At 50.4% G+C, this 26292-nt stretch overlaps 1 protein-coding gene and 1 long non-coding RNA gene across 9 annotated transcripts in view; one reads left to right on the top strand and one right to left on the bottom strand.

Annotated features, from left to right (window-relative positions):
* DLGAP2 (DLG associated protein 2) overlaps positions 1 to 26292 on the bottom strand; it is a 788462-nt gene that overhangs the window by 195563 nt on the left and 566607 nt on the right. The gene's annotated exons all lie outside the window — the stretch shown is intronic.
* LOC121039588 (uncharacterized) lies at positions 20417 to 24293 on the top strand. Its single transcript, XR_005794859.1, has 2 exons — positions 20417 to 21697; positions 23962 to 24293. It is a non-coding gene; the product is annotated as an uncharacterized LOC121039588 (long non-coding RNA).

Raw genomic sequence — 26292 nt, 5'->3', positions numbered from 1 at the left:
GCATGGTGGGCTCCCAGAGGGTCCCGGGGACCACAGCCATCTTTTGGATGTGGAAGAATGAGGCTGGCACTTGTCTTCACGCATGGCTTTTACAGAGCACACAACATAGCAGTTGCTACTGTGTGTCGCCGTTAATGAATAAAACCAAGTGGGGCCTCACATTGAGTCTGAGGTCCGCTGGACTGTTACTGTCGCTTAGAATTTCTCATGTGACGGGATGAGGCGCAACACTGGTTTGAGTCATTGGCCGGGAAGTACCATTTTCTTCTTGGATCAGTCCTTTGACAATAAAATGGATCTTATAAATCCTATGCCGCTGGGCCCGTGGGGCAGGGGGCCTGGCGTGTGTCATGGAGATAAGGTTTCTCCGGAAAGTGGCCCAGCCTCTCGCCCGCCGGCCATCGCTCAGTCCTGCTGCCTCCAGCTCCCTGGGCACCTGTTGCCAAGCAACCCATCCTGCTGGAGCCAGTCCTAGGGGCTGGACCACGGCAGAGGAGGAATTAAGTTAATTTATATCTGCCTGATACAACAACAGCAGGTGAAAACTGTTTTCTTTCCAACATGGACTCGGCCGGCTCCCTTCCTCCTCCTCCACCAAGTTCACCCAGCGGGTCACTATTCTAGTTCATGGAGACAGAAAGCACGAGTGGGTTTCCAGTTTCGATTCTTTCCCAAATATTACCTTGCCTTTTATGTTCTACAGAGCGTGTTTTCTGTGTCCCTGCGAGCTCGAAGACTCGTGTGGAAAGTCTAGTGAATGAGAAAACACACTGGCTGTCCAGTTCCCGGGGAGGGGGGCTCGCTGCAGCCCCCGCCAGAAAGCGGATTCTCCGATTTAAAAAACTGATGCTTTACTCTTCACTGCACCTCACATTCGCCAGGAGACGCTACCCCACAAGGGTTTCATCGCTTTACAGTTGGGAAAAGGCCGCCCTAACCCAACGTGTTAAAAGAGGGAGAGAAATTATCTATAGACTCTAGAGAAAGGAGTAAGACTCATCATTCCCCTAAATTAAGAACCCAACATTGAGTCCCCTCTTGTACAGTGCAGAGCCGGGGCGGGGCGGGGGGAGGGGTGCTCCAAATTTCGGGACCCTGCTCGCCTTGTCGGCGAAACTCTATCATCTCAATCCTTAGGGGCTGCTGTGAGAAGAATGTAAAACAAGACAGAGCCCTCACAAGGGTGCAGGTCAATATTTGTTTCAATCCTTTTTTTCAATTGAAAAATTAAAAAGCCCATTCATATCTGTTTAAAAAATCAGAACTAGAAGTGTGGTTTCTTCCCAGCTAATGCAAACAATCAGTTATGAGACACGAATTCAGTTAGAAGCCACCTGGCTACTGGGAGATAGGTGTGGTGTGTTTGGGTAAGTGTCCTCAAATAGAAAGTAATTGTAAATGGATGGACTCTGTTCTTTCACGCATGGCACCGGCTTTCCAGGGAGCAACGACAGGGAAAGACGCCCAGACCGTGGGAACCGCCTCAGGTTGGGGTTAGAAGGTTCTGGAGGGTCTGCACCACTCTTGCCACCCCCTGGTCGCCTGGGACCCGCACCACTCCCCCACCGTCTGGTTCCCTATCAGACCCCCCCCCACCCCGCCCGCAAAGAACCAGGGGGTGACAGTGCTTACTGACTTCAGGCCACGAACGCGAGCAAGTGTCGAGATACTAAACCTCTCTGGGCACTTTCTGCCCCCCCCCCCCCATTAAGGAAACAAAAGAATTTAAAATGCCAACAGAGAGGCACTAACTGAAGCAGGCAGATTCTGTCAGGGTGATGGGCTTGTCTAGATGCAATTAATCAACTTTACAAATAATACACTCTTGGTATTAACAGCTAATTGCTAATGGGAGGCAGAAATGAGCCCAAGTCCAATGAGGCTCTCCTGACAATGACAAACAAGTGTTCTCAGAACAGAACATCTTTCAGGGATACCTGGGTTGCAATATTAATTACGGATAACGAAGATCATGCCTTCAAAAGAGGAACGAGATCTGGTGACCAGCGACAGTCTCTCAACACTTACAACACGGAGTCTTAGCAGAGCACGGTGACCTGGCCCACGTGTGCCTGAGGCAGTGGGGTCTCTCTGGTGCACAGTCTGCTGGGAGGGGGCCGGCCCGTGTCACAGGGCCCGGGTGCACTGCAGACCTGAAGACGGCTCTCTCCCTCCCCTCTGCCTGGGAGTCCCTTCCAAGGGCCCCTCTCTCCTCCCTCTTCGTGCCTGGGGCTCAGGAAGCCAGCCAGGTGCCCGTGCTAGCCTGCACACCAGCATCGTGTCTGTGGGGCTGAGTGAAAACCCTGCCTTCCCATGAAACACACCCGTGACCTTGAGCCCTGACACGTGGCGTCCGGGCCCGTCCAGGTACATCGTGCAGGAGAGTCTGAGCTTGCTTAGAGACTGACGGGAAGTCTCAGACAGGCTGGCACACCACTTTGCAGAAAGGGCTCCGCCGGTGCCCAGACGCCCAACCGCTGTCTGCACTGCCACCTGGCAGACCTCGTCGGAACGTTCTGGGTTGAGCCACGGGACGCAGCCGCTGCAGAAGGTTAGAAACAGCAGATATCGGCTATCTCATCAGGCTCAACACAATGAAAATAAAGTATGATACACATGGGAGTGACTCTCCCCTAAAGCCATGGAACAGATTTTCCAAACTCTGGGAAAACACTCTGTCACTTAGGACAGTAAGCTAACCCGAATGACAAGGTTACTAAAAATTCAAAAATTCTCTACCTTTCAAAGCCATTCTAGGAAGAGAGCCCAGGACTTATTAAGACCAGAGAACAGAGCAAGTGTCCAGGACTGCCCAGCTGTGCCACTGAGTTTAGAGCCACTGACTGAGCGAGAGAATCGCGCGTGCGCTCGACAACGGGACCCAGGAAGCAGTGACAGACGGGGAGGCCGGCCAGGCTGCAGGGGTCGGCCGTGTATCGCCGTCACCCGGACAGACGGAGGGCGAGTGAGCCCTCAGGACGGAGCCATGGGTGCTGAGGGACTGCGAAGTCGGCTGCTCGCTAAGGCAGCTGAACTTCACGTCAGCAGCGAAGGCAAAACGGGCAAGTAAGCTCGGAGTGGAGCACCTGTACGGAAGATGCCATTTTTAGTAAACATCAGATATCGGTTTACTGCAAAGCGAGGCTGCTCGAAGCTCTGTTTGCAGGGGACCATCTGTCCTGTCAGAACGGAGGCTTCGAGTTGCTGCCATTGGCTTTGCCTATTAGTATTCAGAATGGCTCTCGTAGCTACTGATTAAGGATCCAAACCTATGTTTCTAGGAGACAGGGCACACGGAATCACGGGCGGGACCACGTCTCTCATTCCGATTTCTCTCTTCGTGGCAGAGGCAGCCCGCACGAGACGCAGAGTACCACTTCAGAACCAGAACCGGGAGCTCGAAGCTCTGGGTTTCTCGCTGAAACTATTCTCGGGGCTCCCGGCCCGTGACCGTTTTTATGGGCTGGAACTATAACTTGAGGACAAGCTTTTGGATTTAGATTAAAAAAAAAAAAAAAAAGTAAATAAGCAAAACGAATAAAATGGGGCATAAAAGAACGCAGGCAAGTGCCTGATGGAACATATTTAACCTGCTTGTACACAGGACACCCCTAAGAATCTTGCAACTCCACCGACATGAGAATTTCTACATGTTCCCGGGGCTCAAGAAACAAAGACCACAGTTTACATAGAGCTGGGGGGGATCCAAGGCCTCTGGGCAGAAGGAAGTGGGGGCTGAGCGTAGACACCTGTCAACACACCCTGCCCCGCACCCAGACTCCTCCAGCCTGACCCACAAATTCCTGACGTTCAGACACACCCATATTGGGCAACTTTTAGGCCCATACGCACTCTGGATCATCGCATGATCTGTCTCATTTTTATTTTGAAACAATGTGATTTATGTTTCTTTGGTGGCACTATTCTTTTTTTTAATTAAGAAGCATACTTTGCTGCAAAACAGTGATGCTTCTGGCAATAATTTTGAAAGTAGTTTTGACCATTAAATCGGCCATTTCCAAGATTATATTGTAACAATCCCAATCAAGAGACCCTTATTTACAAGCAACAAAGTAGACACTGAAGTCAGCCCAAACAGTTACATGACCCCGGAAGACACTTTGCTGTACCACCCGCCAGACGCTTTTCCTTTAGAAAGACTGACAGAACTTCAGTCACGTTGAAAAGGGCAAAATGAGCATCAGCCGCTCGGCAGCTGGGAGGAAGCCTGCATATGGAAATGTTTCTCTCTAACCTGCAACACTGTCTCCGATAAAAAGACACACCCTTCAGGGTAGCGGAGTGGCTGCTGGCACATGGTGTTTCTACGAGATGAGAAAGCTTCCTATTTGCAAAATACTGCGGAGTCTACAGCTTTTCTTGGGAAGGGCCTGTTCCAAAAGCCATCGGGTTGTTTCCAAATGAAATGCAAGCTTCATCCCTGGAAAACTGCTAGGAAAAACTACTTCGGTCAACAGCAGCCTCCTCACAATAAAGCCGAAGAGTTACAGTCAATACAGAGCGTTGTTCCTGTTTTACAGTCGGGGACCAGTGACAGATCCGAAGGCCTCTGGTCTCTAAGGGAGCCTTCGAGCTGGCACCCAGGGGGGGCCGTGAACCAGACAGACCCGCCACCTGCCTTCCTGGCACTGACTGTTCACCTGGGACACTCAGACCCAACAGGAAGTAGTGAGGGGGCGCCCGGCGGGCTCAGTCTGTAGAACCCTCGACTCTTGGTGTCAGGGTCCTGAGTTCAAGACCCGCCCACTGGGCGTGGAGCCTACTTAAAATAAAAGAAACTAAGGTGGGTTTTACTAGGAAGATATTTTGCACACTCACTCGGCAACTCTCCAGGTGAGTCTGCTTAGGCTAGGGGTGCAGAAATGCTTCCTTGGGGAAGTGACATTTAATGAGACAAGAAATGGGTTCTGTGCTGTGGGGGGAGGGATGGCCCAGGGAGCGCACGGGTCAGGGGGAGTGGGACACAAGGACTCAGTCCATCCCAAGACTGCCGGTGAGAAGGGAGACAGGTTGCAGGGAGGGGTCTGTCTTGGGAGGAAGACATGAGTGGTCACATTCTAGCACCTAACTCCTCTGTGCACCTGTAATCAGGCCTCAGTATGACTGTCCATAGACTCACATCTTGTTTTTAGCTCTTTTCCCCAAATCTGGGATAACAGCAGGCAAAGAGGGGTCTGGGTGTGGGGTTACATGGGCTCTTTGCCCGCCACCCTCCCCTGTCACTTGTGGGGTTGGACGCGCACGGGCTGTGGAAAGCGGCTCTCCGCACGCCAAGCCTCCACAGGCAGCCCTGCCCCTGCCAGTGTCCTCACCCCTGTGCCCTCCGCCTCCCACCGCTGCCCACTGTCCTGACCAGGCTGGCAGCCAGGAGCTGAGCACGGCACAGCGCCTGGGGGCTCACCCTGCGGCAGTGTCCCTCCTGCATCCGAGGACCCGAGCTTCTGCACATACACACCTTTAGGCTGCACCTGGAGACACGTCTCTGCGTCCAGTTCAGAACCCTCCTTCCCCAGACTCGGACTATGCGAGAGTAGTCACTGAGGACTGTGCTTGCTTTTTCCTTTAAGTTTGTTTGCTTATTTTGAGAGAGAGAGAGAGAGAGAGAGAGAGAGAGAGAGAGAGAGAGAGAATCCCCAGCAGGCTCTGCACTGTCAGCACAGAACCCAACAAGGGGCTCAATCCCAGGAACTGTGAGATCGTGATCTGAGCTGAGATCAAGAGTCGGAGGCTCACCCGACTGAGCCCCCCATGCACCCCGTGATGGCTGTGCTTTCTAAACACCTAGCGGCTCCAGAGGGGGGCAGCCCCCAGTGGTCCTGGTGCAGCTTCTGTGACCAGGAACCGGGGGACCAGGGCCAGGATGGGTCCGCAGTGGACCGCTGGCTTCTGACCGTGCTCCGCTCACTCTTCTCACTGTGTTCCCGTGACCACGGGCCTTCTCCTTGCTGCGTGTCCCAGAACGGGGCCAGCCTGCCAAACCCACGGCAAACACCGTGGAGACAAGGTGCAGTGAAAGCCGCCCGCCCGCGTTTGGACAGGATTCACCTGCTGGAGCCCAGACACGTGTAGGCGCTTCATCTGAGAAAGATCCGGTGTCCGTGAAGTGGATGCTCCCCCGGGCACATCCCCACGCCTCCGGTGCAGCCAGCAACGCTCTGCCGCTGCGTCTGACGCTCCTGGTGCTGGTTTGAGTTCACTTCACAACAGGTACTGAAAGCCAGCAGGACTGTCCCCGGGTGCGAACAGCCAGCCTCCGTCCTCCTGAGTGGAGGAAGTGATGTTTTGAAGGCAAAGAAAATCTTTGCCTTCAGCGCACTTAGGAAAAGGAGGTTTTGTTCTAGTCTAAAAAGAAACGAAGGCAGCAAATCCCCTCTGAAGACCACCCTGTCTTCCATTACGCGGCTCAGGACACAGGCCCCAGGTCCTCATGGCGGAGATGCTGCTGACGACCCTGAACAAGGTGTCCTGCTCACGCCTCTTTGGCGATGTGTTTTTCACACACACACACACACACGTTTGCAATGCGCACACACACATGCACACACATGCACGTGCGCACGCACATATGCACACACACACGTGTCAACACTTGGTTTATAAAGAAGACTCCAATCCTCTCCCCAGCCGGGAATGTCAGACCCGCCCATTTTCAGGAAGTTTCCACGCTTTTGTCACTCTGCAGGTTCAACTCTGAATCTGCCACTCAACAGTGGCAACTTCTGCTTCTGTTTCTCACACGCGTCTCACTGCCCAGCGTGACACGTCTCCAGACCATGTCTCAGACACTGGATGAGGCATCTGGCTTTTTGTTTCCACACATGCCCAAATTCCAAGACATATAAACACTCCCAAAGACAAAAATATCTTAACGCATCTGAATATCCCGTCTCTATGGAGACTGGAATCAAAGTGAGCTGTCTAATGAGAGGGTTTTTTTGGTTTGTTTTTGTTTTTTTTTTAATAATTTGAGCCTGGTGCTTTACAGTTTTGGAGCGGGCTGAAATGTCTGCAAGCCGCTTATGGTTACGAACACATACTGCTAATATGGAATCGCATATTGTAATGAGAGTGGTTGCTGACAGCTAACCTCCATTGCTGTGCCCTCACTGACCCTCCCAAATGCTCTGATTACATAGTCAGGTGGTGGTTTCAAACCTGTGCACTCTGAGAAAGTTTCGTTCCTTCTCAGGCCTGGACATGATGCTAAGGTAGGTCAGGTGGGGGCCACAGACACAGATGAGATTACGCTTGCTCCTTCCCAGGGGGACCCAAGAGAGGTTCTATGAAGTGTCACTAAGTTCAGGCTGCAAATGGTGGTCCTCTGGAATAATCCACCTAATTTCTGGGTCTTTCATTCAGAACACATAGCCATTTTCAAAGCAATCACACACGCAGGCTGGTGTACATTCAATTTTGTCACTCATGTTACAGGCAATTAGATTGACCTGATGAGAACCCAGTTAGAAGAGTGGGTTTCATTACGGCCCGTGCTCTCTCGGGGCTGAGTGGGGGGGGCACGCAGGGAGGGCCGTCTTCACGGTGGAAGGTACCACAGTCTCTGTCACACACGGATGGTACTCACACAACGCCTCCATGTGTTTGTCTCCGGGTGTCCGGTCTCGCGGACCTGGAGCCGCCCCGCGCGGTCCCACGTCTAAGCTCAGCCACAGACGACTCACGACTGCCCTCAGTTCCCCGAGTTAGCGGGGCGCTGCCCATCCATGCCCTGGAATGGCCTCGCTGCAGACGCCTGCACACATCGGTCCGTCCTCAGCGGCTCAGCCCCAGCTCATCCCAGACAGGACCTCCGACTTGTGGCTGGCCTGCCTCCGTCTGGCGGCTTCCAACACTGTACGACGTGCGACTGTGTCTTTTCTCCGAACAGCGGACGCCCATGCCTCCCTCACCTTTGAAAGCCGTGCCCAAGCACGCTGCCTGGCAGGTTTGGAATCTCTACAATCTGTGGCACACACAGACATGGGCACCCACTGAAAATACATCCAGCCACCCCCTCCTTGTACCAAAACTGGTTCTCAAACCTGAATGGGTCCCCTCATCAGGGAGTCTGACTCAGAGGGTTGGGAGATGGCCTGTGAACCTGTATTTCCAAGACGCTCACAGGTGATACTACAGTTGCTGGTCTAATGGTCTAAGGGAAACACCTTGAGAACCACTGACTCTAAACCAGGGCTCAGACGTGCTGCTGTGACCACAGTTCAGCCTCCAGCTCAGAATCAGCAGCTTAGAATCAGCAGTGCCTTTGCTGGGACTGTCCCTTGTCTCCTGCCTTCTAGTTTGTCTCAACGTGCCAGATGCAGGGGCCACTGGGGCAAAATTAGTTCCAGATTCTGCATGCTGCTGGGTGAGTCATAATGGGATGGTATAAACCCAGCTCCCCCTACAGAGGCCTCATGTGACTCCCTGTACAGAGGGCTTGTCCGACCCGCATGCCGTGCGGAACCAGCCTCCCTCCTCCAGCTCAGCCATTGTGGGGGTGCCGGGGGACAGATGTGGACACGGAGGTGCAGGTGCGGGATTGAGCTCCCGTACTCCCTGGCCCTGGTGGAGGCTGCCTCGGGTTGGGCCTACGTGGTAAGACTTTCAGACCCGAGGGGCTCCCCGCCGACAGGGGCACGCGAGCGCGCCTGTGGCTCCTTCCGTCAGGTGGCCGGAGCCTTTGCAGAAAACAGGACATGGTGAGTGCGTGACTCGGGTGTTTCGTCACCACTAGGGTCAGCCTGCAGCGAGTGGGTTTCAGCGGTCTGTCATGCTTGTTTACACCGCCAAGAAATACATAATCCTGGACGGCAGACGGTGTGGGCTGGAGCCCCTCCGCGTCCCCAAACCAGGGCTCTCAGGCCAGGGTGGTGGGGATGATAAATTCAGGGAGGCCTGGGCTGCTGTCACAGAGTGGCCCGGAGGTAGGTGACGGGTCCCCGTGGTCAGGTGTTCCTGGAGGTCAGTCACGGACTTGGCAGGGGGGAGGGGCAGTTCTGGAGTTGATGTCAAACTCTGGATGTTCTCCACGACGGGGATTAAGGAAGCATCAGTATTATTGACGCAGAAAATCTAATCTCGAAAGGGCTCCAACTTGTATATAAAATCATGTTTCAATAACTTCACCTCAGATGATAAGGATCCAGGACTCAAAACAACAAACGGATTACTTCGCAGACACTGCGCTAAGCACATACTGTTTATCCCACTTGATCCTCAAGGCGACCACGAGTGCGCTTCTGTTCTTGTTCTGGTTTTGTTGAATTTAGGACTAAAAAGATTATGAAACGTCGGTCCCTTCCCCCAGGTGGAAAGTGACGGAGGGGGACACCCTGAGGCCGTCCCGGATGCACTGTGACACGCAGGGGGGCGGGGAGCAGCACGGGTTCGGAGCCAGCCCTCCCGGGTGTGGCTTGGGGGGGCGGGGGGCACGCAGGCGGTCAGCGCCCCCATGCTGAGTCCAGGCAGGACCAACTTTGCTCAGTTACGCCTGAGGTCAGGTGACGAAAAGGCAAACGGTGATCTGCTTGTTCTTACGCCCTTCAGATGAATAATTTCGATTCTGAGGTTAAGTCCTTCTTACTTACGGGAAGGATTCAAAAGGAGTCGAACAACACAGTCTAAGGAGAACAGGCACATCGGCCGGCTGTGTTTATCTAAACCCGAGTAAACAACGCTCTCAGAGTGACAAGCTTCCCTTCCTCTGGGTCAGCGCATGTTCTCTAACCTCCACGGGGATTCAGCAAATCTCACGAGAAAAAGCCCCAGGGCCTCTCTTTCGCGCCACGTGATGTGTGGGGCACCGTGAGGCTGGGGGTGGTGAGGTTGACGGCAACTGGAGACGCTGGTCCGTACCTTCCTCGTACCGTGACTGCCCCTCGGCTGCGTGGGACAGAAGAGCCTGCCAGCGGGCAGCGTGCCCCTCGCCATAAAGCCCACCAGCCACAGGATAAATGTACGACAGAAGGGGAACCAGTGTCTGTGGGCCGGTCTCCCCTGGATGACCTTACAAGTGTGAGGAGGAAAGAAGTGATGTGAGGTCAGCTCCACAGGAGCTCCACAGGAAGAATGGCCTATGAACTCAGAAACACCAGCTCCTCAGACATCTCAACAACCAGGCCCGCTCAGTCTTTCTGTCGGCCAATTCCCAGCACACACAACTGAGCGCAGCGTCCTAGGACCAAACAGCGGGTGGAGTAGAGACAGCCCGGAAAGCGCAGTGATTAAGGGCTTTGAGTCAGATGTGACTTGAAAGGATAGCTCCTCCGTTCATCAGCCACCTAAACTTGCAGCTCTGTCTCTGAGCTCTACCTTCGCTGGATGTAGAATACTGACCATCACTAAACTTACTTTGATGGGTGATCAAAAAAATTAAAAGAAATAATGCACATAAAGTACTGCGTATGAAATGTTAAATGAGTGTTGGGTATTAAGATCATCAGTGATTTAGAAAGGTTATCTTTTTAAAAAAATTTTTTAACATTTATTTATTTCTTTGAGACAGAGAGAGACAGAGCATGAATGGGGGAGGGTCAGAGAGAGAGGGAGACACAGAATCCGAAGCAGGCTCCAGGCTCCGAGCTGTCGGTACAGAGCCCGACGCGGGGCTCGAACTCACAGACCGTGAGATCATGACCGGAGCCGAAGTCGGACGCTCAACCAACTGAGCTACCCAGGAGCCCCAGAAAGGTTATCTTTTATAACCAATGTCCACTTCCTGGCATAAATGACACCCAGTGCAAAGCTTTTATATATATGAATATACAAAGGCTCAGATAAAGATTTAGCAAAATATTAACAGTGGTTATCTCTGGGATGTGGGAATTTGAGCAAACTTTTTGCTTTTTTTTTTTTCAAATTAAAAAAAAAATCCACAGAGACAATGGGAAGCAGTCTGTAATTCACAGACACTGGATGTTTCACATCAAGTTCACAACGTGAAGGTATGATGAGCTTTCAAATAGAGAAGGAAATTACACAAACATAAATCAGCACTTTAGCTTAAAAATCATGAGAACATGTTTTACTAAGCAATTTTTAAAGGACTGGTTATTACAGTGTTTCTTTTAAAATAAAAATTATTTTTTTACTTTACTAATTCCAACACTCTTTCTTCTATTTTCTTAAATAGCATTTTTTTTCTGTCTCTCAAGCTTTTGAACATGTGAGCATAAAGACACAAACATCAGAGGAGGGAAAATTTTTCTTTGCTGTTCAGCTGCAGTGACAGCTGGCATCCTCATACAGCTTCATTTTGTAGCATTTTCCTCATCCCAGAAACTTGGTACATCCATTATTTAGAACTGCAGTGTCAGATAATTTTAGCGAGAGAGAACCATCAGTAGGAAAGACAAAGTGTGGAAGGGAAAACAGGCACCAAGATAAGGATGGACATGAGGAGGTGCTCCTGAATGGCCCTGATGAGGACAGGGATGAGGAAATGCTCCCGAATGACCCTATGAGGATGGGCATGAGGAAGTGCTCCCTGTGGCCCCGATGGAGGTGGAGATGAGGAAGTGCTCTTAGATGACCCTATGAGGATGGACATGATGAAGAGGTCCTGGAAGTCCCCGTGCGGATGGACATGAGGAGATGCTCCCGAATGGCCCTGATGAGGAATGGCCCTGATGAGGATGGGCATGAGGAGGTGCTCCCTAATGACTCTGAGGAAAAGGGACATGAGGAGGTGCTCCTGAATGGCCCTGATGAGGATGGGCATGAGGAAGTGCTCCTAGATGACCCAATGAGGATGGATATGAGGAGGTGCTCCTGAATGACCCTATGAAAATGGGCATGAGGAAGTGCTCCCTGATGAGGATGGGCATGAGGAGGTGCTCCCTAATGACCCTATGAGGATGGACATCAGGAGGTGCTCCCTAATGACTCTATGAGGATAGGCATGAGGAAGTGCTCCTAGATGACCCAATGAGAATGGACATGAGGAGGTGCTCCTGAATGACCCTATGAGGATGGGCAAGAAGTGCTCCCTGATGGCCCTGATGAGGATGGGCATGAGGAGGTGCTCCCTAATGGCCCTATGAGGATGGACATGAGGAGGCGCTCCCTAATGACTCTATGAGGATGGGCATGAGGAAGTGCTCCTAGATGACCCAATGAGGATGGGCATGAGGAGGTGCTCCCCAATGACCCTATGAGGGTGGGCATGAGGAATTGCTCCCAGATAGCCTCTGTTAACCCAAAGGGCGAGTATAATAGCCTTAACCACCCCTACTTCGGTGGGTCTTTCCAGCCCAGCATGCCTGCATCGTGCCATTAGATCTTCATGACGACTTTGTAGATGAGGTGTCATGTCTGAGCGGCTTTCACGTGAGAGCTGGCTGGGCTCAGGGCTTCTCACAGTAGGAGCCTTCACAGTGAGGCCGAGCAGGGTTGCTGAGTGCGTATCCATGCGAGTGTTCCCTGTTTCCACCGTAGGCTGAAAACCTTTCCCTTTCAGAGTGCTGTTCCGGGACCTCACAAGCACTGCCTGGGGGCTTGTTACAAATGCGGAGTGTGACTCAGCCCCAAGGGCTCAGGGCCCAGACTCTGCCTCCACAAGAGCAAGACACGAGGAGTGCTGCTACAAGTGTGGGGCCCGCCCCAGATCCATGCACGGGCCGTGCTTTTCCTTTGCCGCCTTTCCTGCTCGGTCTTCCTGAAATGCTGAACTCCACGCGGGCTTTGTCAGTTTCAGCCACCCCGGAAGCCTGGCCTGCGTCTGTTCTGTGAAACCCTCTTTGATCATTCAGGCTGAGCCATCCGACCCACCTCAGCGCCCTGACGCACCTCGCTCATGGCACCGCTCGTCACACTGCTCATTATACTGGCTCGCAGCCCTGGCTGCACCTGAGAACCATCTGGGAGCTTCGAACACCGTCTGGGCCTGACCCCATCTCAGACCTGTCCGCTGGAATCTGGGCTGAGGGCAGACCCCCATCCGCGTGAAAACCTCCCGGTGCTTCTCAGGCTCAGCCTGGGCTCTGAGCATCCCGCTCCGCTGCAGGGCTGGGATGACTCATTTACTTTCCCTGCAGGGCAGTTGGGAGAGGGGAGGGGCAGGAATGATTGCCACCCCAGGACAAAGGCGGAGCCAGACCACCCTGGGAGTGGGGGCCCTGTCTGTGCCGAGACCCACAAGATCTCTGCTCCATTTTCAGTCCACATATCAGCTTGTGAACAGCAGCAGGCGCTCTCTGAGGACACACACCCTGTTCTGTTCCCACCTTTGATGCCCAGCACCTACCATGACGTTTGAGGCTAGTGGACACTCCAAAGATATCCGAGCGGTTTACACAAGGCAGCACACTTGTAAGTCAGGTGCACAGAACCCCGGCTTGCCCTGTGCCCCTCCCCCCATCTTTCCGTTACTATCTCAGGGTCATCAACGCAACGCACTCAGCCTGAAAGCTAGTGATTGGGAACAGTAACGGAGAAAGTTGCATCTCTAAAAACAGATTTAAAAAGAACAGCAAAGAAATGTCCAGGTTTTCAAGACAGTTGCTCAGAAGTTTATTATTTAAATGTACTTCCTTTGAGCCACAGTGTTTATTTGAGCTTGTGAGTATTAGCGGTCTGGAGGGTGGCCGTGAGGGGAGTCCACAGGGCATGGGGTAAACACACAGGAAAGGAGACTGTCATTCAAATCACGGTGTCATGGGCCTGAAACGTGAGCAGGAACACCCACGTAAGGGTGACGGCAGAGACAGGACGGAGGGCTTCTCAACACGCTGATGACGGGGCTCTTTGAACTCAAGAGGGAAGGCAGTGCCAACATAGAAATGATGCCAGATGAAGGATGTCAAGCAAAACACGACGAGGGAAGACATTAAATATGGAAACGGTTGAGACACCGATCTCCGAAGATAGGAAACCCCACAATTTCCCTTTTAATAACGTTAAGAATTTAATAGTGTTGTGGCTCAAGGCTGAACCCTCGAATACGGCCTGAGCGTCCGCTGACATGGGCCTGGCTGAGCCTGCTGTGTCCCGGCCCCACTGCCGGAGAGGATGGGGATCCCGCAGATGACACGGGGTGGGGGGGTGCGAGGGGTCGTGCCCTCCCCAGCCCCCCACACGTTGCGTGGGCACAACCATCACAGGCACGGGGAAAGTCACAGGACTGTCAGAAGTCCGTCAGCCATGCAACTGGCCCACACCTCCATTTGATTGAAAATGATCAAGATAGGCTTTTGCATTGAATTAGTGCCACTCCTCCCTGATCTGACCTCAACACTTTAGAGTCGGGCTCCCTGTGTTGCAGAAAGAGATGCGGTGATATGAAAAGAAATTCGTAACACAGTGAGCAGTTACAGTAGGAGCAGAGAAGAATGTTGGATGCTTACATATGTGTGTGGGAGGGAGTGGGGGCGGGAAGAAGGACACCCAGTGTCCACCACGGTCATCTCTCGGAGGCGGCATTATGTTTTAGTATCTTGCCTATAATGACCATGAATTGCTGTTGTGACATGAGAAAAGCTGTAAGTTAACTTTGTAAAGTTTAGAGCTACCCGTATATCTGCAGTATTAAGATGATAATATCATTCATGGTTGTCTAGCAGAGAGAAATGCACTAAGTATTAAATAAATGGTCAAGAGGTTAATTGAAATCACAGAAGAGTAACTTCCACCAATGCAAGTGTTGCTTTTCAAACACTAGCCCCCCCCCCCCCGCCTTCATTTTAATGGAAACAGCCTTAAGCATATCTGTCTGATAAAAATAACCAGATGCAGGATGGTCTGGGTTAGTGGTATCATAACAATCACTGAACCAATCAATAGCACACAGATCAATGTGTTGATAAATCACCTCTTTGAGGAAGCTGAGAAAAAGCCACATGTCCATCCACAGCCCCGGTAAGAAAGTTCCCACGTGTGGACAGCTCCCCACAGACACCGGCCAGTTAGTGAAAGCCCGCTTTCGCCATACGTTATAAACTCGGGAAGCAAACTTCAGCTACGACAGTGACCGCGGATGGGAGTTTCACTTTGCACGAGGTCTTAAGTAAATCAGTGTCTGAAAGAGCAGACACTTGATGGGAACGGAGGCACGAGGACATTTATATTATTTAATCAGCGCAGATGTTCAGAAAGGTGGTAATTTTATGCAATTTTATAATACAATGGTAAATAGCATATCCATAATTAAATCTCTAGAACTTACGAACATTCAGAATGCATTTTAATGAAGAGATTAGCACTAAATAAATACTACACATCAATTATATTAATGCATCTTTTCATCCAAGCTTTACTTCCTCAAAACTTTGTTTTTTGGAGCTTGATTTTTATTCTCAGATTACATTCTAATATAGAATTTTCTGTTCTTTTCACATGCTTAAACTGTAACCATGGAATATTTCATTTTTCTGCATAAGCCCCAACCATTTGGCTACAAAATCACAGCGCTGGGAAGCTTGTAGTGTAGACTTAGTGCTTTTACATTCGGTTCCTTTTATATGAGGTATTTCAGAAGGTCCTCCCCCAACCCGGGCACAACCATAGCCATTCATTTATTTATTTAAAAATATTTTTTTAATGTTTACTTATGTCTGAGAGAGAAAGAGGCAGAGAAAGAGACAGAGACAGAGAGACAGAGAGAGACAGCATGAGTGGAGGAGGGGCAGAGAGAGAGGAAGACACAGAATCTGAGGCAGGCTCCAGGCTCTGAGCTGTCAGCACAGAGCCCAACACAGGTCTCAAACTCACAAACCACAAGATCATGACTTGAGCCAAAGTCAACACTTAACCTACTGAGCCACCCAGGCGTCCCTGTAGCCATTTAAAACGTCCAGTTATGTGAACGGTTATCAACATCTGTGCTATAAGAGAGTACTAAGCACTTCGATGAATTCTTCAGTTAGAAGCATATTGAAAGAACTACCCATCACTATAAATCGATGACTGCCTAATACCGAATCTACAGAAATGGGTTTGTCGGTTGTACAAACGAGACGAGATCTCGCACAACTGTGGGAAGTGTCCAGCCCCCCCAGGACCACAGAGGGAGCAGCCCCCCTCCCCAGTCCGGTCCATGTCGACGGGTTCAGCCACCCGTTTATTAGGAATGGCTCATGAGCCTCTCCGTTTCTGCTGTTTCCCCCACCTCGTCCTACATTATTCTCGTGGGAAATTCACGCAGTGTCACGTTGGTATAGCTACCAAGTTTCTTTCCCCCTGTTCTCCTTTCCTTCCTGCTGAGGGGCTTCTAGTACTTTCTGCATGGAGGCCAGCCCCACACACAGTTAAGCAAGGCTGTGTGCCATGTAGCTGGTTTCTACGCATACTTTGGAAAAGCTGAATGCAAATTCAGGGCAGAGTATATTTATAGAGAGAGTATATTTGGTCGGGTAAGCCCCCCTTACCCTCAATCAGTTAAGCCCCCCAATCTAAAGTTAGATTAAATGGGCCTCAAGCACAGAATTTAAAAGTGTGCTAAAAGGGAAACTCAACTCAAAATAGGAACCCACTTTATACCACAATTTGGGATGCTGTTTTTAATCTATATGGTGGGGGTAGTTGTCCTAGGGTTTTTCCCCCTTACTCTAACAGACTTTTCCTTCTTCACTTGAAGAGAGGGAAAATCCAATTTGCCACTTCCGAGAACAATGACGGGAGAGGCAGCTTTGCTCGTGGTTGAGAACCAGCTCTGAGCCACGTGCTGGTCTCCATCCCAGCCCCACCGACCAGGTGTTCCATCCACAGTCACGTGACCAACCTCAGTTTCCCCACCTGTTCCAAACAAGAAGTCTGTGCAGCTTACGCTTTCTTTAAAAAACTGTTTCAGGGGCACTTGGGTGGCTCAGTCGATTAACCATCCGACTTTGGCTCAGGTCATGATCTCGTAGTTTGTGGATTTGAGCCCTGTGTTGGGCTCTGTGCTGACGGCTCAGAGCCTGGAGCCTGCCTCAGATTCTGTGTCTCCCTCTCTCCCTGCTCCTCCCTTGCTCATGCTCTGTCTCTGTCTCTCTCTCTCTCTCAAAAATAAATAAACATTAGAAACAGGCGCAAGGAGGTGCGCCTGGGTGGCTCATTCTGTTACACGTCCAACTCTCAGTTTCAGCTCTGGTCACGATCACATGGTTCGTGACTTTGAGTGCCAAGTCAGACTCTGCACTGACAGCGCGGAGCCTCCTTCGGATTCTCTCTCTCTCTCTCTCTCTCTCTCTCTCTCCCTCTGCCTCTCCCCTGCTCATGCTGTCTCTCTCTTTCTCTCAAAATAAATAATAAAAATAAAACAAAGAAAATTAAAAAAGTAAAAAACTGTTTTAGTACCTGAACCTGGCCCACATGTCAATAAATTATCGGAGATGATGCTGTGAAGTTTCCCGACTGGCTCAGGTAACCATTACCCACTCAACCCTCTTGCTGTCTCCACCTAAACCGGCCCTTCCTTTAGAACCAGGGATGATTAAAAAAATTTTTTTAACGTTTATTTATTATTGAGAGACAGAGAGAGACAGAGCATGAGCATGGGAGGGGCAGACAGAGGAGGAGACACAGAATCTGAAGCAGGTTCCAGGCTCTGAGCCGTCAGCACAGAGCACAACACGGAGTTTGAACCCATGAACTGTGAGACCATGACCTGAGCCAAAGTCTGATGCTTAAGTGACTGAGATACCCAGGGGCCCCTAACCAGTGGTGGCTTTTAAGTGGCTGACTGTGCTGGAACAAAGCGTCCCTGTTTTCATGTTTGTATTTAACAATTGTGAAAATGATGCTGTTTCTGAAAAGGAAAATTAATATTAGGGTATCAGTATCAGACCCTGCTCAAATCCTGGCTAGACTGGGCTCATGAAACACTCGTGAGCCATGGTTCCCATGGCAACAAGCAACATATTTTCAGCGAAAGTGGCTCCTTCCCATTCTCTGAAAGAATCTCCGGACAGCGCTGCCCCGTTAACGCTCGTCCACACAGAACACTTCTCATTTCCTTCTTCGTTGCTAGTTTCACTAAAATATTTTCTACATAATTAGTTCTTTTTAAAAGGACAGATTATTCGGCTGAAAGTGAGTGGTGAGTCACCACCTACATGTATGCATAGTGAGTTGGCTTCACAAACCACCGCTCGATGGGCCTTGAAACAGACGGTTAGGGTAGGATGACGATGTTATGTTTTAAGGAGAGCTCTCTCGGCGGTCCAGGAAAATGGCCTCCCGACTACAGCAGGGGATCCAGGAGGGTGACACAAAAACGCCAGCTGTAACTGGTCTTATGGTTTTAATTCTCAGAGACAGAAAGACTAACATTCTTCCTTGCGCTAACGAAAGGGCTGGGCCGCAGAGCCCAAGCTGCTGGGGGGGGGGGGGGGCACAGAGAGAAGCATGCATGAAAATACGTATCAACCCCGTCAGCCAGGGCTTCTCCCCCTGCACGTGGGGCTCAGAAGGGCCCCTTCCTCCTGGAGCCTGGTGGGAGGGGCATAGTGGTGTCCAAGGACAAAACAAGTATTTTCAGAGGGAAAACACTTAGCTCATACTTTGGCAGATACTCTGCACGAAATAAGTATTTTAACCCAAGCTTCTTTCCCCACATCCAGCAAAAATGCCCCTTTTCCATGTACAAGTGGGGTGCACATGCACCAGAGGAGCTGACACGTACCTGGCGCTGCGTCCCCCCCCCCAGCTATTCCGGGCGAGAGGGCAGCCCCCACCCAGTGTGGGCTCGAGCCCCACCTCTCAGGAACTCGGTGAGCTCACACAGCGAATGGGCAGAACCTGGGGCCTGGACTCAAATGTCCTGACCCTGCGTCACGCCTGTGTCTAGATAAGAGACTTGAAGGGCAGTGGGTCGCTAAGTCAGAAATGGCCTGAACGCCTCGTAACAGGCAGGAAGACGGGGGCGGACGTGGTCCTTCCATGTTGGCAGCGCTGACGTCTTAGAGGAAGAGGAAAGGCTACTTCCCGCCTGTGTGTCTGGACACAGCACATCAGGACGCCCCTGGTGGGGGCTGAAGTGGGCATGGGCGGCCCCTCTCCCCGCCGCTGGAGCCTCTTGGTGATGGGGATGCCCGTGGGACGATCCATGATCCACACAACTCACGTTTATAGAACATTTTCTATTTGTCATATTCCTTCCCTTGAATTCACCGAGCAGAGCTTTCTGTGGCCCCAGGATGGATGTGGGCCAGAGCCCTGAGCCCTCTGCCGCGCACGGAGATGGACGCTGGGGTAGGTTCCGAGCTCCCGCCTGATGTGGAGCCCTCCCCACATCTAGTCTAGTTTCTCTGACCACCCATCCTGGCAACTCTCTGGAGACTGATAATTTTCTAGGGAAGCTAAATGCACTGTGCTCAGAGACACCCTAGAATGTTCCATGTTCACCAAGAGAAAACATGCCCAAAGAGCAGTACCAGTGAGCTGCTGAGGTCTGACTAATCCCCCAGAGCCAGCAGAGATGGGCACATCCCACGCTCCCCGCGGGGTGGCCCCTCCCCCAGAGCAGACTCCCCACAGGGGCTGGCTCTCCAACGGTCTGCAAAAAATGTTCATTAGGGGGGAATGGATGGGCCCCATTTCCTTTTCGTCTCTCAGATAATATTTACATAAAGGATCTTGGTTTGTGGTTTTCAGAGAGGTATTATTCTCTGTTTTTGAGTACTTTAAGTCCCCTGGGGATGGAAGGAACATTTGTTAAACCAGATTCCATATGCGTGGAGAAGTTACAACAAATAAACAGACATTTATGTAGTTTAATAAAACCCGGGTTCCTACAAATCCGACCTTCTACCATGCAGGACCCCAGCATTCCGGTGCCTGTGTTCCCGGATCTAAGAAGCCGGGCTTCATGCATCTATGTCTTTACTGTAGCGTCTAGGACCTAACGGGGATCAGTGGGTTGCCGAAAGCATGTTTGTGGACACAGGAAAATTGCCAGATCAGATGGTCTGCTGGTCTCGCTGCCCAGCGTTCAGTAATTTTGCCATATTGATTATGACTGAGTTTCAAACATGCCATCTAACGGATACTCCTGGGCTGGCTCACCAAACGGTGCAATTCGTCCACTCCAACCAACAAGCCAACAAGAGCCAAAGCAACCCTACAAGCTCAGCGACAAGTCCCTTTGCAAAGGTTTATTTCCAAAACATGTTGTTATTCAAGCACTCAGCCGTCTGTGCGTAAGGAGGTCACCAATTGTTCGTGCCCTGCCACGGATCACATGCATTCTGCGACCCACCGTGTTTCACCCCAAGTGGTGGCTGGGCTAGTCTGGGAACAGATCATTTGGAGAGGACTCCCAGATGGGCTCTGTCACCAAAATCACAGGAGGTGTCTTCAGTGATTTGTTTTCAAGGCAAACTCCCTGGAGAGCTCATAGAATGCAGCAAGCCCAGCAAATTTTCCAGAGGAGATGTGACCATGTGAACACGTGGTCAGCTAAGGTAGTCCCAAGGTATGCTGTCAGTCATCTTCCCACTGCCCCTTGACTGAACGCAGCACAGAGAAAGGGCCGTCGGGGTCCCAGATGTGAGAGTCCAGAGGTCTGGCTTGGTGCCGCCTCCTATGGGCCACGATCCCTCTAGGTGGAAATGCTGGGACTGAGGCCGTGGCCCTCCGGATCTTCCACGAGGTTCTGCACCTGCGCTCACCGTTCCCACGAACACACGTCTGCCTTCACCTGTCTTCCCTACACTCCCGGCCTCAGCCTGAGCAGGGGGTCTAAGCTTTGGGACCTGATGGCTCAGGGTCCCAACACGGAACGGGACCAGTCAGCTCCCTCTGAACCCAGCTTAACCAAAACACACTTGGAGGCGAATTACGTGGGCTCCCTGGGCTGACAGTCCAGGTGTTTATTTCCAGAAGTTCATAGCATGCAAGTACAACAGACGTAGAAATGAACAGCTTTGTATAAGTGCTTCCAATGTGAACTTTTCAAATGCATTTTTACTATTAATAAAAAAAAAAATCCTGACTTCCTAGAAATAAAAATAAAGAGATAGTTTCCTAAATTCAACGCCCAACGCACTTTAGACCATACCCCATCTTGTCCCCCTACCCCCTACCCCCTACCCACCCCCGGCAACAATTTTGGTGGCCGTTGGATGAGAATATGCCCCATGAACCTTTGCGGGACAATTATAAATAAACATTTAGACAAAACTGCACTTTCCTTGGCTGGACCGATGTCCTGACTCTTCACCCCTCTGACTCAAGTTGGTGTCTCCTCGTCTCTACCTCTTTGTTAAGGCACGCAGCATTTCTGGAACGCAAACACAGTCTCTCAGATTAAATTTGGCAGCTGCTTTTGCAGAGAAAGGGAAGCGAATCAATGCAGAATTTTAAATGCTATGATCTTGATCTTGGCAACTGGCCTTCGCAAATTGTCGACTCCAGTGGAATATGGAGGGGGGAAAAAAAAAGCAGAAACACCTGTTCCCATAATGAGTATGTGGTGAAACAGCACCAGATGGTCCAAACGTCGTGTCCCAGCCCCCATGATGACTGTGCTGGTGACTAGCCAGCGCGAGGCCGCTGCCACTGGCCGCCGACTCGGGGCTGGATGCTGCCTCAACACAGCCTTCGGAAGACGTCATCTCCATTCGCACCAGCTCCAAGGAAGGCAGATTAGGCGAGCGCCTGATGTCCCCTGGAATGTGGACAGGGACCAGAAACCCACCGTGCACCAGGCAGGAGTCAGACCCACCTGCCAGCCCCGTCCCGTGAGCGGCGTGGTGGCCCAGAGGTACCTTCCGGTGGGGGGAGCCTGACCAGCTCTGCCTTCAGAGGGACAGCCTGTATGTGATGGGCTGCAAACACCTTTCTTCTGCCTCTGTTTCCACCCCTCTTCGTACTAATGTTACCATGGGCTCACGGGCGGAGCTGCTTGCCTGGCAGATGGGGCTCACACCCAGCAGGGGGGGTCCCACCTATGAGGCATGCAGTCAAGGAATAACGAAATCAAACTCTTACTCTACTCATTACTAAAAAGTTAAATTTAGTGATTGTTCAGCCTTTAAAAATTTTTTAAAAATGTTTTAGAGCTTAAACACCATGATTCTAATCCTGTGTGAGACTGACACGAGACGTATTTTTATTCCCGGCCTGTAACACCTCCAGGGCGGCTCCCTTCAGTGATTTACACGCTGAGAGCAAGCATTTCCTGGAGCTTTGGGAACAGAGACCTTTGCGTGGCATTCTGTGGTTTACAGGTTCACCTCTAGATTTGTCTGGAATATCTCCCTTGCCCCTCGTGGTGAGTGGGGCGGCCACACTGGCTTCAGGCCACAGAGGCAACAGCTGGGGTGAGCGGCCAACACAGGCTTCCGAGCCCCAAAGGTGGCAATCCGCGGAGGCAGGATGGGAAGCTGGCACTTGTCAGAATCATCCATTAATCCTCAGCCCGAATATGTAAGAAGTTGCTGTTCCTTTCTTGGCTGACTGTTGTCTTTTATTTTAAAAACTAATAGCTTTTTTTTAATGTTATTTTTTGTAGTTCTTTATTTTTATTTCGGAGGGAGGGAGGGAGGGAGGGAGGGAGAGAGGGGGAGAGAGAGAGAGAAAGAGAGAGAGAGAGAGAGAGAGAGAGAACGAGAACAAGCAGAGGAGGGGCAGGGAGAGAGGGAGACACACATTCTGAAGCAGGCTTCAGGCTCCGAGCTGTCAGCACAGAGCACGACACGGGGCTCGAACTCACGAACCCTGAGATCACGACCTGAGCTGAAGTCGGACGCTTAACCAACTGAGCCACCCAGGTGCCCCTAAACAGCTTTTTAATAACCATTAAGTTTTTTTTTTTTATACGACAGTTTAAAGCTGTTTCTGAGTAGAAACAAATCATAAGAAAAATACATCAAATGATTAACTTTAGTTTTTCTTCAGCACATTATGGGAGGCAGGGTGCCCTCTTTTCTTGATCTTATAGATGATCATGTACTGAGAGCCACAGTCCAATGCTCACATTAAGCACTGACGTTCTGAGGCCGAGAGGTGCTCTGGGCTGGTGGGAGGCACCAGCCACGAAACATGTGGGACACCAGCAGCCCCAGGCTCCTTCCACCAGGAGACTTCCCACTTCCCACAAAGGGGAGCCTGGGTGGCTCAGTGGGTTAAGTGTCAGACTTCAGCTCGGGTCATGATCTCATGGTCTGTGACTTCGAACCCCGTGTCGGGCTATGTGCTGACAGCTCAGAGCCTGGAGCCTGCTTCGGATTCTGTGTCTCCCTCTCTCTCTGCCCCACCCCTGCTCATGCTCTGTCTCTCTCTCTCTCTCTCTCCCAGAAATTAAAAACAAAACAAAACAAATCAAAACAAAAACAAGTTCAGAGTCCTCTGCCTCTTACGGTTCCACCCAAACTAGCCACACAAGAAATGTCTGCCTGGGCTCCTTGTGTTCGAGAAAGCACACGTATGTTCACATACATGGCATAAACATGCTATATTCCTCCAGTAAAAGTAATGAAAGCTCTTAATATTTAAAATGTATTGTGATTTTATTAGTTGTAGCAAGAATGATTTCTAATGCTTATTTCCAATGCAATTAAAATCTAAGCAAATGTTGGGGCGCCTGGGTGGCGCAGTCGGTTAAGCGTCCGACTTCAGCCAGGTCACGATCTCGCAGTCCGTGAGTTCGAGCCCCGCGTCGGGCTCTGGGCTGATGGCTCAGAGCCTGGAGCCTGTTTCCGATTCTGTGTCTCCCTCTCTCTCTGCCCCTCCCCTGTTCATGCTCTGTCTCTCTCTGTCCCAAAAATAAATAAACATGGAAAAAAAAAAATCTAAGCAAAGGAATCTCAGGCCACTGATGACACAGAGGGATTAAAATCTCTTTGCAGAGAACGCCCTCTTCAAAGTGTGCACTGGAACCTGTTAAGGAGTCATGAGATGATCCCACAAGGCAGGTCCTACCGCCGTCGCTCAGTCTGCCTTACTGTAACGTGATCATGCTCGCTAAGTACGGGTTGTATCTTCCCACGTACGTTGTCCGTCCACCCATTTGTTCTCATTCCACAGTGCAGTGTGCCGCACAGCTGAGGATCATCTAGAAGGGCGTAAAGAATGCATCTGAAATGTGTTCTGATGCAGTGAGCAGGAAGCAGTGCACAGTACAGAGATGTAGACAGCACTCCGTCATCACAGTCATGCTTGCCGACAGACCAGAGCTTAGTGATTCTAGCCACTGAAAAGAGGATAATTATGTAATGCGACAGAGGTGCTAATTATCGCCACGATGTCCATCGCCACGATTAACAAGGGCACCAAATTAACATGTCCGATACCGCAAATGTGCACAATGCTCCATGTCAAACGTATCTCAGTAAAAATAAATAAACAGATAAAATGGACTCTGAGCATAAACTTTTGACTCCATAAGTAACAGGTGGGGGGGGGGGTCACTGAGGCTGAGTTATGGGAGTATTGCTTGAATCTTTTTTTTTTTTTTTTTTTTTTTGTGAACATGAAAACGCTGCTGTTCTGCCTTAGAGGGGGTGTCCCAGGGAGGAGGCATTGCCTACTTTCCCTTTCTGGAGGGAACACATGACAGACTGAACCGGTTGGGAGAAAACTCAGGAGGAGGACTCCGCTCTGCGTTGACGCCTGCTGTGTGCGGCTGCACACCCGTGTGACCTGTGCCAACAGCCTGGTTTTAACCACATCCATCTACTACACACTGGGGCATTTTTCTCTAGTCATCTCTGTGGCTACAGACGATTGCCTTCAGGAAGTATTTTCTAGTAAGCTGTTATTGTAGGAGCATTTCACAAAAGGGCAGTGTTCAGCATCACGGACTCATCTGCTTGCACGTTATCAATAAATCAATGCAGCCCTTCATTCTATCCACACTCCCCATACACTCAGTACCTCACTTCCCCAGTATCTTGCCAAGTCCTGAAATCACAGAAACGAATAAGACTCCGTCCAGGACCCCGTGAGTGCACGGTGGGGACCATCAGGGGCGTGCCTGGGTCTCAGTTAAACAAGAGGAGGGTCAGGCTGGGCAGGTGCTGCCCCTGGGGAGGGAGTGACAGCCCCCAGGGAGCTTCTGGATGGAAGCCCTCAGCACCTGGTGTTGGGGCAGGTAATACACCTGTAGCATAGGCACCCACTCATCTCCTGTTTATAAAGCTTTGCTCTGATGCATTTTCTGTGCCCAGCCATCTTTCCCTTCCTGAGATAACCCCCCCGCGGTCAAGAGTGATCACCATGAGAAAACTAAGACTACTCCTATGTATTGCATAGACACCCTTATTTTATCCTATACCACAGTTTTCTAACATCTGGCTATTTCCCATCTGTGATCACAGATAAAACGAATTGGTAATCTTCTTCCCTTGTATTGTCCTTGGCTTGTTTTGGTGCCAAGAAAATACTACTCATAACATTGGCTAGCTTTTCCTTTTTTTTAGTATTTTCTAAAATATTTGCCTTCAGCTTTCCTTCCTTTTCTATTTATATTTTTTGCCTCCCTCCCCACCTTTCTCTGCCCCCCTTAGTCTCTCTAAGAAGATGGGAGTTGGGGTGCCTGGGAGGCTCAGTCAGTTGTGCGTCCAACTTTGGCTCAGGTCATGATCTCATGGTTCATGGGTTCGAGTCCCACTTCAGGCTCTGTGCTGACAGCTCGGAGCCCGGAGCCTGCTTCGGATTCTGTGTCTCCCTCTCTCTCTGCCCCTACCCCGCTCATGCTCGCTCGCTCGCTCTCTCTCTCTCTCTCTCTCTCTCTCTCTCTCAGAAATAAATAAACATTAAAAAAAAAAAAGAAGTGGGAGATGCAATTTTTACATGATGGATCCACTTACAGATAACTGGTTTATTTGGTTTCCCAATTCATTCTTGAGCCAGTTTTATTTTTTAATTGTCCTTTTTATCTAGATTTTAAAATTTATTAGCATGAAATTATTCGTGTTATATTAGGATTTTTAAAAAAACTGGATTTTTAAATTCTCCTGATTTATCCTGATCAATTCTGATAGAGATTTTTCTATTTTCAAGCAACCAGCCATTTCTGCTTTCCATTTTGATTTCGTTGTTCTTTGACCTTGATCATTTTCTATTTAGTGCAGCACTGTGACCCCTTTCCTAGCTCATTTCACTCTTTATATAACTCATTTACTTTTCATTATCCTTGTCATTTTTCAATAAATGCATCTACGGAGTTTTAAAACTACAATCTAAGTACCATTTTTAGTTCTGTCCCCACAAATGCTGATATTAGTGTGTGTGATGTTATTTACTCCAAGTATTTCATAATATTCATTGTGGCATCATCAAGTCATGAATTACAGAGATGTTTCCTTCTGGCATCTGATTGTTCCTAAATGTACAGATGTTTGTTCGTGTTATGGT

This window comes from Herpailurus yagouaroundi, unplaced genomic scaffold (genome assembly GCF_014898765.1).
Source record: "Herpailurus yagouaroundi ecotype Mexico unplaced genomic scaffold, PumYag 181, whole genome shotgun sequence".
NCBI lineage: Eukaryota > Metazoa > Chordata > Mammalia > Carnivora > Felidae > Herpailurus > Herpailurus yagouaroundi.
The sequence above is the reverse complement of the archived record's forward strand: the minus strand, read 5'-3'. Positions and strand labels throughout refer to the sequence as shown.